The 14329-nt window shown below is 43.8% G+C and overlaps 1 pseudogene; it reads left to right on the top strand.

Annotated features, from left to right (window-relative positions):
- The first annotated feature begins 329 nt into the window (after positions 1 to 329).
- Positions 330 to 14027, top strand: LOC101780259 (annotated as a pseudogene).
- Positions 14028 to 14329: the final 302 nt, after the last annotated feature.

Below are 14329 nucleotides of genomic sequence, written 5' to 3'. Positions count from 1 at the left end.
ATACAAATTCTTAGACTTCTGAGTCCGTCCCTGTACCCCAACTTGCTTGGGACTGAAAGGTTATGTTATTGTTGTATACATATCAACACATAATCTATTTCTAGGTGTATTGCACCATGTAGAAATTAATCAAACAGTTCGGTGCCATCAATCTAGCAAGGATGCAAATACGACAATGAGAATGTATAAATGATAAGGGCTTATAGCCTAGTACTCCCTCCGTTCTAAGTTGTAGGTCGTTTTGATTTTTCTAAGTGCACATATATTATTATGCATCTAGATATACACTATATCTTAGAAAAATCAAAACGACCTATAATTTAGAACGGATGGGGTATTTATTAAGGACTTAGACCTATAATTTAGAACGGAGTGGGTATTTATCAAGGCTAAGTCCTAGCCCAATCCATGTGGATACGCTGGGGGCTCATTCACGTGGATTCAAGGCCAAGAACCTGTACCTCTCGTGCGACCCCTACATGCGCACCCGCATGACGAGGTACTGCGACCCCAGCTTCGTCCCGGACTACGTCCCTGGGAAGGTACACACCAGCATTGATTCATTGATTGTGTGTTTTGAGCATGCTGGGACCCTGTTCATATTTCTTTACTGGGGTTTCGTATATTTTTTTGGTCACGTCGTAAGGCTAACTAAATTACCAGCTAAGTTTTTTTTTTGCTCCATTTTTTTGCAATGGATTGATGAATCATGCATGTGTGAAATTTGAATGTACCAAATGTACAATAAAATTTGACCTGCAAAAGTTTTGATGCTATCTGGATGGTGGAGCAAAAACTAAACACCAACTAAAAATGGCCTCTTGTTCATTTTTTTTAAAAAAAAGAATAGAAAGTGCTAACACTTTTTGTCCGTGATGATCGAGCGGCTGGACAAGCACTTCAGTCCTCACAGGGCAAATCATCAGTCTCTGCTTACTCATTCCAAGCGTCTTCCTTTCCCAAATCGGTACATGTACATTCTGTTGAGAAACCATTTCACTTTCTTAAAAAGGAAATATGCATTAGACCTAGAGCTTTGGACACTCAATTGGACTGATTTGCCAGCCATAATATTTTGTTCAAATTGGATTCAGAAAGCACCTAAGCAGCCATCAACATAGAGCGAAGGTTAATATTTTAAGTTGCATAATGCATAAGCTTACTCAACTCTGTTCTATGCGACTTAAAATTGTTGAATTTTTTCTTTCTTCAGAAGTTTTCGCTGTCTGAGCGTTTCTACTGTCAGGTTCTGGATACTTGTAATGTGAGCAAGGTGGTGGTATCTGGCCACCCGGACTTCAAGCCCGGCGATCTGTTGTGGGGTGTGTCGGGGTGGGAAGAGTACAGCCTGATCTCCAATCCAATGTTCTGTAACAACCACGAATTTCCAGAGTCCTATTACACCGGCGTTCATGTGAGTTCGTCGCACTAACCAATCTTACTATTACTAATTGGAGTCTCCTTTTGAAGCCTTCATACGAAGCCACCTAAAATCCTATGTGGACACGCTGGGAAAAAAATTCTCTCAAAAAATCAAAACATCTAGTCATCAATTCGCTAGGCTCAAGCCATTAGTTCTATTGTATTTTCTAAAAAATTACCAACATGTGCCATTATGAAAATAGTCTAAAGTAACCCTAGATCTATATCTAAATTACCCACATTTGGCATTATATTAAATAAACTAAAGTAACCCTAATCTTCATCTAAATTACCCACCTATACCATTATACAAAATAATTTAAAATAACCCCTTATATTTGCATCTAAATTGCCCACCACTAACATTATAAAAATAGTGGTGATTATATCTAAATCAACCACATATGCCGTTATTGAAAATTTGAATCCAAATCAACTTCATTAAAAATATACCTAGAGTTACATCAACATATGATTTTAAATTGTCTATTCTTACACTATTGATATAGAAAATAATAATTAAGTTATATACACATAATATGTGTCACCATTTATAAATATATAGAGGAAGTAATGAGAATATATATTTTCATGTTAAAATATAGCTCAAATTCAGAGTCCATTAAACAAATTCAAACGCATACCTGCAATGCAAAGTGAAAAAAAGAAAGATTCTAAATGTGGATGAAAACGTTGTAGAGTAATTACTAAATAAAGTAATCGGTTGAAGATAATAATCATATATCTATATAAGTATTATTTTAGCATATTTAACAAATGAGAGAGAGTTCAAGATAACAATTTTGGTAGTAAGCTATGTGCCCTTATTTTTAAAAATTGGAGACCGCGCATTATTTTTCACAAGGCGTGCTAGGAAATTCACAAAACATTCAAAAACATATGGGCATGAGTCCGGTAGACCCTAATAATCTGGCCATTGGTATATTATATTTTATAAAAATTACCCACCACTATCATTGTAAAAAAAATTCTAATGGCATAGATTTGTAAACTTTCATAATAGCATAGGTGGGTAATTTTCTTAGAAAATATAATAAACCCTAAAAGCACCTCCACATTATAAAAAAATAATTTATAGTAATCCATAATCTTCATCTAAATTATCCATACATGCTATTATAAAAATAACTTAAAATGCTTTTCTAAATTTATATCTAAACTAACCACTTTAAAAATAACATAAAGTAAGCACCTAAATTTTAATCTAATTATCTGCATGTTCATTGCATAGAAATATCCAAAAGTAAACAAATATATGATTCTAAATTATCTATTTATGTCATTGTTAATATAGAAATACTAAGTTCAAGTATATATACGCATGATGTGTGTCACCGTGTAGACCATTTATACATGTATGGAAGGAAACGATGAAAAATACTGATTTTCAGTGTTAAATGCAATGTATAAAGGTGTGTTGTAAGTTAAAAAAATATTAATCTAGATGAAAAAGTGTATAAAGTAATTACTAATTAAAATAAATCAAAACCGGAGTATTGTAAGAATATTAAATAAATAAAAGAATCGTAAATAAATAATTTTAATATTAGCTAGGAAATCTAAATTTTAAATAACTATATTTTTTTGAAATTGTTAGCCTGTGCGGGAGCATGGGTTGATGAACTAGGTCTCTCAAAGCAAGTACTAATGTTCGAAGTCCTAAATAAAATTTACTAGAAAAACTTTTCCTCTGAGTTGAATATCCGGCATGTCCGTTTCCTTACCTTTTTGTTCCACTTTTTGTTCCATTCAACTGCCGACTTTCCTCATAACTATATGTGTTACAACTTACAATTGCAAAACCTCATGAATCGCCTAGCCTTACTGCGTATGCTGGACTTTTTGAAGTGGCCAAGGCTAAGAAAGGTGAGTACGTCTTCGTCTCAGCGGCAGCAGGCGCCGTCGGTCAGAGCACATTTTTTTATTTTTAACCCTTTTTTTTCTTTATTTTTAAAAATAACCTCAGCGGGGGTTTATTTGCGCGGCCTAACCCTTTTGGCCGCGCCAGCCCGCCTGGCGCGGCAGGAACATGCTGCCGCGCCACATGCACGTGGCGCGGCAGCCCCCTGCCACGCTGGCGCGGCGAGCCGCGGCGCCAGGCGGGCGCTGACGTGGGCGGGCTTTCGCCGCGCCAGCCCGCCTGGCGCGGCAGGGCCAACACTTAGGCCGCGCGCCGGCTCCCTTCCTCCTCCCTCCCTCCTTTCTTCCTCCTCCAGAAACCCCCGAGCCCGAAGCTCCAGCGCCGCCCCCCGCCGCCCCACCCCCAAATCCACCCAAAATCCGGCGTTTTTGGTGGGGGAAAGTAGTGGGAATCGATCCCTGCTTCGTGTGGAAGGTATTCCCCTACTTATTCTCGTGTTTTACCGTTGCATTTGGTAGATCGGAGGATGTTTAGGTGACTTAGGGTTAGGTTAGTGATTTGAAATTTCAATGAAATGCAATGGTGTTTTGTGTTAGATGATACGTAGTTCATACGCAATTGAGTCTCTGCCCGCGATATTGACGTGTAGAACTTATTGATTTAAGGATATATTCATTGAATCGTATAGTGCAATGTGTATGTGTATTTTTTGTTTGCAATTTGTCCAATATATGTAATGTGTGTAGTTGATATGTCGAATATGTGCAATGTGTAGTGTATATGACATGGTGAAATGTTAGTATTTTGTAGATGGATCGTTTAGTTCGATTTTTTCATGGTGGTGTTGTGAAACAAAATGGGGAGTTAGAGAATATGAATGAGTCAATTGAAATATTTGAAGGTCCTCCAAGTTTTAGTGATTTAGTTGACCGTGTAATGACGAAGTATGGATGTAGAGTGGATGAGATAAGTTTGAGAGGTCGTTTTGATTGTGAGAAAGCTAGAGCTCATTATGTTCTCATGAAGTTAGCATCCGATGCGAATTGGAAGCACTATAAGGATGTTGTGCACGAAGCTAATGTTGCATGTTTGGAGGTTATAGTCGAAATTGTTCGTATGCCTGGCCCAAATGTTGTCATGAGGGAGGAAGTGACGGTAGTGAACCATAATGGTACCCAGGAGTCGGAAATGTTGCATCACATGTTAGGTGAAACAGAACGTGATTTTGACTTGGCTATTGCCAATGATGATTTTCCCAATAACATTTTTAAGAGGGATGAAGCAAATATAGATGTTGATAATGTCTCTATGGGTTCCGAAGATTGTGAATTGGAGGAAGATGGGGTAGTAGGTGAGGAGGTAGAGGAGGAATCACTATTTGAGAGTGGTGGGCATGAATATGAGAACGTCGGGGTAGAAAATGAAGAGGATGGACTGCAATTTGACACCGCAACCGTACATGATGTAGAAGGCATTCGTCGTATGGACGATTGTTTTTCTTACACCCAGTGTGAGTTGCGGATGTTAAAAGAACGTGATGTCGAACTGCCATCCGTTCCCAATGATAAGGACATAAGTATGGTTCACAAAGCAATATGTGAATCTAGTATGGTGAATGCCGAAGGGACGTCCATTGGTGAGAGTCCAGTGATTAAGAAGGGGATGAAGTTCAATAGTCTTGAGGAGCTGAAGTTTTTCTTGGCTGACTACGCGGTGAGGTTACATAGACCTTTTAGCGTAGTTCACTCTGACAAGAACTTAAGATACAATGTGATGTGCAAGCAAGGATGCCATTGGCGTGTATGGTCTCGGCTAATATCAAGCACTGGACAATGGAGAATTTCAAATGTTGTGTAACCGCATACTTGTCGGTCGTTACAGCCGAAGCGAGAGCATGTACAGTGCACAGCAAAGTACCTTGCACGGCGTATCCTAGGCATTATCCGTAAAGACAGCGAGACATCGGTGCCATCACTCGTGGAGTCCATCTTCATCTTTAGTGGGTACCGTGTGAAGTATTCCAAGGCTTGGCGGGCGAAGCAACACGCTGTTGCCCTGCTTTGGGGCGACTGGAAGGAGTCGTACGGCATGGTTCCTAGGGTACTCTCAGCTATAACCTACTACAATCCCGGAGTTAAATGGTGGATCGACTCATGTGGCATGATGGTTCCTGACAATGGAGTGTTGAAGCATATACTGCAAAGGGTATTTTGGTGCTTCCCTCAATGTAGTGAGGCATTTCAACATTGCCGTCCTGTGATACTGGTGGACGGTACATTCTTGACTGGCAAGTACAAGGGTACATTAATGATGGCAGTTGCTGTAGATCCAGAACAACAGATTGTGCCTCTTGCTTTTGCCTTGGTCGAGAGTGAGAATAATGAGAGTTGGTCATGGTTTATGAAACTTGTTCGGGTAAATGTTCTTGGACCTTCACGGATAGTGTGTATGATATCAGATAGGCATCATGGGCTTCTAAATTGTGCAAAGGACCACATTGATGGTTTTCCACCGCTTGTGCATAGGTGGTGCATGAGGCACTTTGCTGCCAACATGTCGCATCGGCAGAAGAGCAATCGTGTGATTGGAAAATTGAAATTATTATGCACGGTTCATACAGAGAGAGAATTTCGTGAGAAGTTAGAAGATTTAGTGAAGGACTTGAACGACGACGCAAAAGAATGGTTGAAGGGTGAAATGGGGGACAAGGATAAATGGGCGCAGGCTTTCGATGAGGGAGGGATGCGGTGGGGTATTATGACCACGAACTTCTCGGAATCACTCAACGGAGTTTTCAAAGGCATCCGAAGTAGGCCCATCGCTGGAATTATTGAATACACATTCGAAAAATGCAACACCTACTTTGTGAACCGATGGGGAAAGGCGCGTGAAATGTTAGATCAAGGCTATAGAATTGGGCAAGTTGCAGATAATTATTTATCAGAGGCTGAGCTTAGATCCGTGCACCACTTAGCAGATCCGTACGGGCCAGAAAGGATGGTGTATTCTATAAGAAGTTACGGTTCGACTAACATTGGGGGTGAGAGTCATGGAGGCCGACACTATAGAGTGGATCTGCACGAAGTTTCGTGCACCTGCAATATTCCTCAATTGTTGCACCTTCCATGTTCACACTTCATTACAGCTTGCAAGGCAAGAGGTCTTAACTTTGAAAGCCCCATGTACATGTCACCGTTGTACTCTAGGGAGCACACCATCAAAATTTGGGAATCAAGCTTTCAACCTTACCTAGATCCGTCACAATGGCCGGCATATGAAGGGGTAGGGTACGTGCCTAACCCCAGTTTAATGAGAAATAAAGTAGGAAGGCGGCAGAAGAAGCGTTTCACAGGCGAGATGGACGTGTCGGAAGGGAGGCTTTCTGCAGATTATGATACTGGTGATTTTGATATTGACAAGTCGGAAAATCGTTGCTCCAAGTGCCACAAGATCATCAGGAATTGCACATGCCGCAGTAGAAAATCAAAAGGCACTAAATCTAGACCGAGCAGTAATAGGCCGGGTAATTCGAACAATTGGGTATGCGCGTTGCCTATCATATTTTCCGTACATTATCATATTTTCCGTACTTATCATGTAATAAAGCTTTTTACTAACGATCATTTATGTTGTTTTTTTAGGATGGCGGCCCCGGGGTACCCTCTTCTTGAGGCTGCTTACGACTTGCACCACCGTGCCCACCACCTCGCGGACATGAATGAGGTATAACAATGGTTGCTATTTTTTGCTGATGAATGCATACCTTAGGATGAGAATTGCAAGATTTTCGTATGAAATGTTCTTATAAATTAATTAAGGATGTGCCTATCGTTACTATTCGCTTGTGTAGAGTGTAAACAATTTCATACTGAAAATGTCATTTGTATCATATTTGTGTTACTTACCACTTTAGAAGTCCGTTATTCACAATTGGATTGACTTCTCATTTTGGTAATAATCTTATAATGTTTTGCAGAATTTGACACCACTGAGGGCTAGGGTGCACTCACCACTTAGGTGGGATGAGCGGTACGCCCAGTACCTGCAGAGAGCAGGTTTCTTGGATATCGCTGTTCAGGTCGTGGGGGGTCTCCCTCCAATGGAAGGACCACTGTTGACCGCTATGGTCGACAGGTGGCGTCCGGAGACTCACACATTCCACATGCCCTTCGGAGAAATGACCATCACAATGCAGGATGCGGCTATGATACTCGGCCTTCCACTGCATGGGCTGCCAGTGACAGGTATTATCCAGAATGAGAATTGGCGTGATATTGTCGAGATGCATATTGGGATTAGGCCGCCAGAGCCAGAGGGCGGAGATAGCTCGAAGAAGACGTCCGGTGTTAGCTCGGCATGGTTGAGGGAGCACTTCGAGGTGTGTCCTCCGGGAGCAAATGACGAGGTCGTGCAGCGCTTTGCTCGAGTGTGGCTATGGCACTTTGTCAGTACATTCCTCCTTCCAGATGCAGCTGGGAACACAGTATCGTGGATGGTTCTCCCCATTCTAGGTCAAGTTTGGGAAAACATAGCCACTTACAGTTGGGGCTCAGCGGCTCTTGCCTGGCTGTACAGACAGTTATGTGAGGCTTGCCGGTGCACAGCGAGAGATTCTAATGTTGGAGGGTGCACTTATATGCTCCAGATATGGATTTGGGAGCGAATGCCCGTGGGTCGACCTTCCCGCCTCCGTGTCGATGTAAGTCACAACGGCTAATTCCTTTTTCTACGTTAATGTTCGAAAAACTATTGTATCATGTGACCAATTGGACTTACTTGCAATTTCAGCCATGGCATCGAGACGATTCTCTTCCCACGTTCTATCACGTGTGGAAGCATGTGCGGCCCGTTCGTGGCAATCCGGATAGGCGTTACAGGGCCTACACGAACGAGTTTGATGTTCTCACGCAGTACCAGGTAATTTGGTAACCATAATAGTTTTTTAAGCTAACTTGCATATAATGGTAGATGAAATAAGTATTGCGTGAAAATTTTTGAAGGTGGAATGGAAACCGTATGACCGTCAGCAGCTTAGCGAGATCGTCTTTTCACCGACGTGCTACAGAGATAGAGAGCTGTGGAGGTGCACGACCCCAATGATACTGTACTACGTGGTAGAGTTTCATATGCCGCATAGGGTGATGCGGCAGTTTGGGAGGATGCAACCGTGCCCTCCTTTGGAATTATCGACTTCGCAGCAGCTGCACAGGTACGCAGGAATAAATAACTATTGGAGGGTATTCAATTAACGCAATTAACGTGTTATACTAATACTTCTCTAATTTCTGATGCAGTATCGACCGCAGAAAGCGGTACAAGGAAAATGATTGGAGGGTGAAGCATGACCGGTACATCCACATGTGGAACAACAAGGAATGATGCGATCCTGAAGGTGGACCGTACTGGCGACCCAACAATGAGTACATAAGATGGTACTGTACTTCGACGAGAACCAAAGTGAAACCATCTTGGACTAATGTGCCCATTGAGGATGCACCGTCTGATGATGACGCTGACATAGCTGACGCGTACGACACCGTGACACGCCATGGGACACAGCCTGAGCGTGCACCTCTCCACGACTATATGGTAAGCTTTCGGTTTGTAATTATAGTATCGTCACATTGATCACTTATGGAATGAAAACTACTGCGTGCAGGGACAACAGCTTGCAAGGCTCTCTAACGAGGCGGGCGTGATTATGGAGCACGCTGTTGGGGAAGGTGATAGTCTGCTTCGTGCTTTTGCAGAGGTAGAAGTCCAAACAAATTTTCACTTATACTCGTACTATCTTTGTAACCATCAATAACATAGTCGTGAATATATGGCAGAGGGTTCGTAAAAGTTGCAGGCGAATGGCGCAGAGGATGAACTGCATGACATCCTCAGATGCGCACGACGGGGCCAATGTCCAGGGTACTTCTTCAGGATCACGTCGGACTGCATTGGTGACTACCCCCAGGGCTGCAACACCGTCCACTGCGGCAGGTCCTAGCAGGAGATCGCGAGGTAAGGAACCCGCATCCCCTCAGGAAAGCGAGGACTCGGAAGGTGAGCAGTCTGAGGATGATGACCCTACGTATGGTGAGGAACTCGAGATTTCTCACGATGCTCCACCTGTGACTCAGACGCAGGGAGAGTCCAGCCAGGTATATTCAGAAGTTCCTCCAATTTCAATTATACATTTTAATGTTCGCTCCCGAAGTGTCATACAAATTTTATGATTTGTGCCCAATTATTCAATAGGAACCTGCAACTCATACCCGGTTGCCACGCCGACGTCGTCGTTCCCGGGACCACACCGACGTTGGCAGCGCCAATGTGCTGCCCACGCATCCAAGGAGAGAGCGTCGCCCAAGAGATCCTTTTAGCCCTCCGTATGAGCGGCGGTCACGCCACTGAACCTATCATGTGCCCAATTATTCCATGTCACGTTTATTCATGTCACGTTTGTAAAAGACTAAGTTGGTAAAAGACTAAGCATGTTAGGTTTATTCATGTCACGTTTGTAAAAGACTAAGTTGCTTGTTACGTTTTTTTATGTCCGTACAATGTTATATGTTTGCTCCATGATGTACTTGTATTTCGTGTATTTTTCCGTAAATGTTTAGCACAAAAATACGTTTCGGATTGTGCAGCGCGCTCCTGATGCCCCACCCCCCTGGGGCGAAACCTAATGAAAGTTTACTAAAATTGGCTCGGCCGCGCACCGTTGCCGCCACCACCCCCGGCGAAACCTACTGAAAGTAGGTTGCGTTTGGCGCGGCAGCCCATACCTGCCGCGCCAGGCCGCCTGGCGCGGCAAGGCCTCCCACCCGGCGGAACCTACTGAAAGTAGGTTGCATTTGGCGCGGCAGCGCACCCCTGCCGCGCCAGGCCGCCTGGCGCGGCAAGGGCCTCCCACCCGGCGCAACCTACTGAAAGTAGGTTGCGTTTGGCGCGGCAGCGCACCCCTGCCGCGCCAGGCCGCCTGGCGCGGCAAGGCTGGGCCCCCGGCGCAACCTACTGAAAGTAGGTTGCGTTTGGCGCGGCAGCTCAGCCCTGCCGCGCCAGGCCAAGACACGACCTACTGTTTCACTAGATTTCAGTAGATTTTCGAGTATTTATCTAAAGCATAATATTCTTACATTTTTATATGAAAGGCCTTTTTTTTATTTGGCTATTCCACTCCATTTAGATCTAAGAAAGAACCCAATACAATGAAATTCCACTAGTATAAAAAAGATAAATAGATACAAACACAAGGTCTCAAACCTTGTTATAGAATTTGTGTTTCAAAGAAAAGAAATATCATATATATTCAGCGAATGAAATAGAGTCGGCGAATGAAATAGTTTTTGACAACTAATTGTAGTTCCCAGAATAAACATAAACATAATGTTCTACATAGTTTTCACAGCTACAAAGAAACATGATCCAGCTACATCAACACGTTCATCTAGTCCGAGTCACCTTCATATAGTAACTCGTCGTCATCATCATCATCATCAACATCTCCGGCAACAACAACTCCCTTGCCTTTCTTATCGACATTAACCTTACCAACAGGTAAATCGGCAACAAGAGCCTTCATCGTCTCCATCTGTGCCTCTTCCGCTTTTTGTTGTAACTCTTCCATTTCAAGCCTTCTTTTTCTTGCCGCTTTTTGTTGCAAATATTGTTCCCATGAACCCTCAGGGTATTTCACATTCGGATCAACCACATAACCTAAGCGATCTCTTTCCTCCATCAACCTTTGTTTCTCCAACTCCCTCTCCTCCTGCAACTTCCTCCTATTTTCTCTCTTCTCATTTTCAGTTAGAGGTCGTGGATACTTGGATCTATTTTGCCTCCAATACTTAATAATAGTTTCCCTTGCATAAAGTCCATTAGGTTTCACTCCAGTCTCATGCACCATATCTTGATATATTTTTCCCCAAAGCAAGTCGTCGTCAGGAATAGGCACATCATACTTCTTCCTAATCTTTTCTTTAATTTCTTGTTGTTTCCTTAACTTCCATGGTTCCGATGTATTTCCCAACTTTAATAACAAATCATATCGACCACAAAAATCTTCCCAATCACATGTCCTTCCCTCCTGCAACAACAATTCAATATTCTTACAAATTTGAATCAAGTTACAACCTTCATAAAACATAAGAGACGAGTAGTTACTAACCCAGTAATCGCCATGTGCATTTCCACAGAACGAACCATATCCAAGTTCAGAAGGCACTACACCTTCTGTTGCCAATATACCACACTTGCATCTATCACTAGGAGAGGACACACATGGCCACGGTGCATTTTCACTTTCAAACTCCCGCACTTCCTCCTCTGTTGGCCACATTGCCATTGGGCCGTATATATACTCATTGAAATCACACAACGGCCACCCATCCTGCAAAAAACCCATGACGTGAACTACTCAGATGTAAAGTAACTACAAAACGCTTCTCCAACTACCAAGCAATAACATCAAGTTAAAGTATGAACAATATACTGCAAAATTATAACTGCTAGCTAAACGACATACTAATATTCTCGTAATATACTTACATGAGTCTTTAGGGAGCATCGAAAGAATGGAGTAAACTTAGGTGGATCCCCTAAGTTAGGATGCATAAGCTTAGCAGGAACACCACACTTGCACATGGGAGGATCCCTCACACGCCTACAAGCAGCCTCCTGCTTCTCCTCATCGGTCATCCTAGGTGGGTTTGGTGGAGGAGGAACCCAACGCCTAAACTTATGGTATGGTTTAAGCTCTGTGCTATGATATGGGAATAGGCGGATCCTAGGATCATATTTGTCGGGTCCATCGATCCACTGAAAGAAATCGCAAGGTGCGGCAGGCAATGGATCAAAAGTCCATTTGCATACATAGAAGGCTCTTCCGGCTGTCTTTGGATGCCTTGATTGTTTCACCTCTGCTTGCGCGCCACATCTACAAAGTGGTACCGGAAGAGCAGGAGGTACGGGACCAGCAACATTGGACTCGCTCACATAACGCACATACCACCTACGCCGTTTGTATTCAGAACCAAACGATGCCATCTCACCTGTAAATCAAGTGCAACAAATTTAATACACAAATAAACTTTACACACGTAATCCATACTAGCTATATACATCATTTTGATAAAATGTAAACACTCAATCTACAAAATACAAACACTGAAACAAAAATGAGACTAATTAATTGAACATATAAAAAAAATACATGTCATGTAAACCACACAATTGGATGAATATATACCTAAATCGAAGCATTCAACAAGTTCTACACGTCAATATCGCGGGCAGAGACTCAATTGCGTATGAACTACGTATCATCTAACACAAAACACCATTGCATTTCATAAAAATTTCAAATCACTAACCTAATCCTAAGTCACCTAAACATCCTCCGATCTACCAAATGCAACGGTAAAACACGAGAATAAGTAGGGGAATACCTTCCACACGAAGCAGGAATCGATTCCCACTACTTTCCCCCACCAAAAACGCCGGATTTTTGGTGGATTTGGGGGTGGGGTGGCGGGGGCCGGCGCTGCAAGGTGCTGCTGTGTGGTGTGTCTGGAGGAGGAAGAAAGGAGGGAGGGAGGAGGAAGGGAGCCGGCGCGCGGCCTAAGTGTTGGCCCTGCCGCGCCAGGCGGGCTGGCGCGGTGAAAGCCCGCCCACGTCAGCGCCCGCCTGGCGCCCGCCTGGCGCCGCGGCTCGCCGCGCCAGCGTGGCAGGGGGCTGCCGCGCCAGTGCATGTGGCGCGGCAGCATGTTCCTGCCGCGCCAGGCGGGCTGGCGCGGCCAAAAGGGTTAGGCCGCGCAAATTAAACCCCACTGAAGTTATTTTTAAAAATAAAGAAAAAAAGGGTTAAAAATAAAAAAAAGTGCTCGGTCAGATCGTTGGGCAGCTTGCTAAGTTCACAGGCTGCTACGTTGTCGGGAGTGCCGGCTCTGATCAAAAGGTATCCTTAAACTAACTGAAGTTTCTTTTTGTCATTTGGTGAACATTGTTCCAAAAGACACTAAGGAAACATATGCCGCTACTGCCGCTCATCAGGTGAATCTGTTGAAAACCAAGTTTGGCTTCGACGACGCTTTCAATTACAAGACGAAGGAGCTGAACCTCAACGCTGCCTTGAAGAGGTACGGTTGCCATGACTGACAACAAACCTGTTACCTTTTCAGTTCCTTTTTTTTATGTTCATGAATCACATGGAAAACTCCTCCTTCGTGCAACAGGTGCTTCCCTCATGGCATCGACGTGTACTTGGAGAACGTGGGCGGCGCGATGCTGGAGGCCGCCCTGCGCAACATGCGCCCCCGTGGCCGGGTCGCCGTGTCCGGGCAGGTCTCGCAGTACAACCTGGAGCGGCCGGACGGCGTCGACCTCTTCCAGCTCGTCGGCAAGCACATCCGAATGGAGGGCTTCCTGGTTGGAGGAGGAGATGGCGCGGTACCTCAAGGAAGGGAAGGTCGTCTGCGTGGGATCGAGGCGGCGCCGGCTGCACTCGTGGGGCTCTTCGCCGGCAGAAACGTCGGCAAGCAGGTCGTGGCCGTCGCAAGGGAAAATTTGCTTTGTTTGGTTTCATGCATGTGGTGAAAAAAAAAAATTGTGCAATGCAAAGACTTGTTGTAGTTGTTGATTTTTTGTGATACGCGAATGTGTACCGTAATCCGTAAGCAAAAACGATGCACGGTCCTGAGCTAAATTAACGTGTTGACTTGTAATCCTATCGCACAATCTCCGAAGGTTACCTCATGGATGGCAAGATTGACATCACTGAAGGGCTTAATTGACAAGGCACCGGCAGCGCTCATAGGGCTGTTCACAGCGCTCATAGATGAAACTTAGTTCGGACCAGATCAGAGCTTAGATGGAAAATAAACTTTCATATGACAAATTGGCATAAAACACTGGCTGTAATTGTTGACTACCAGAGGCTTTTGTTATGTAGTGTGCTGGAACCGCAAAAGACTTCTAAAGGATCTCAACATTCCTTTTTTCGAGAAAATTGCAATTATAGGACGCGAAACAATACAT

This window comes from Setaria italica, chromosome III (genome assembly GCF_000263155.2).
Source record: "Setaria italica strain Yugu1 chromosome III, Setaria_italica_v2.0, whole genome shotgun sequence".
Lineage (NCBI taxonomy): Eukaryota > Viridiplantae > Streptophyta > Magnoliopsida > Poales > Poaceae > Setaria > Setaria italica.
The sequence above is the reverse complement of the archived record's forward strand: the minus strand, read 5'-3'. Positions and strand labels throughout refer to the sequence as shown.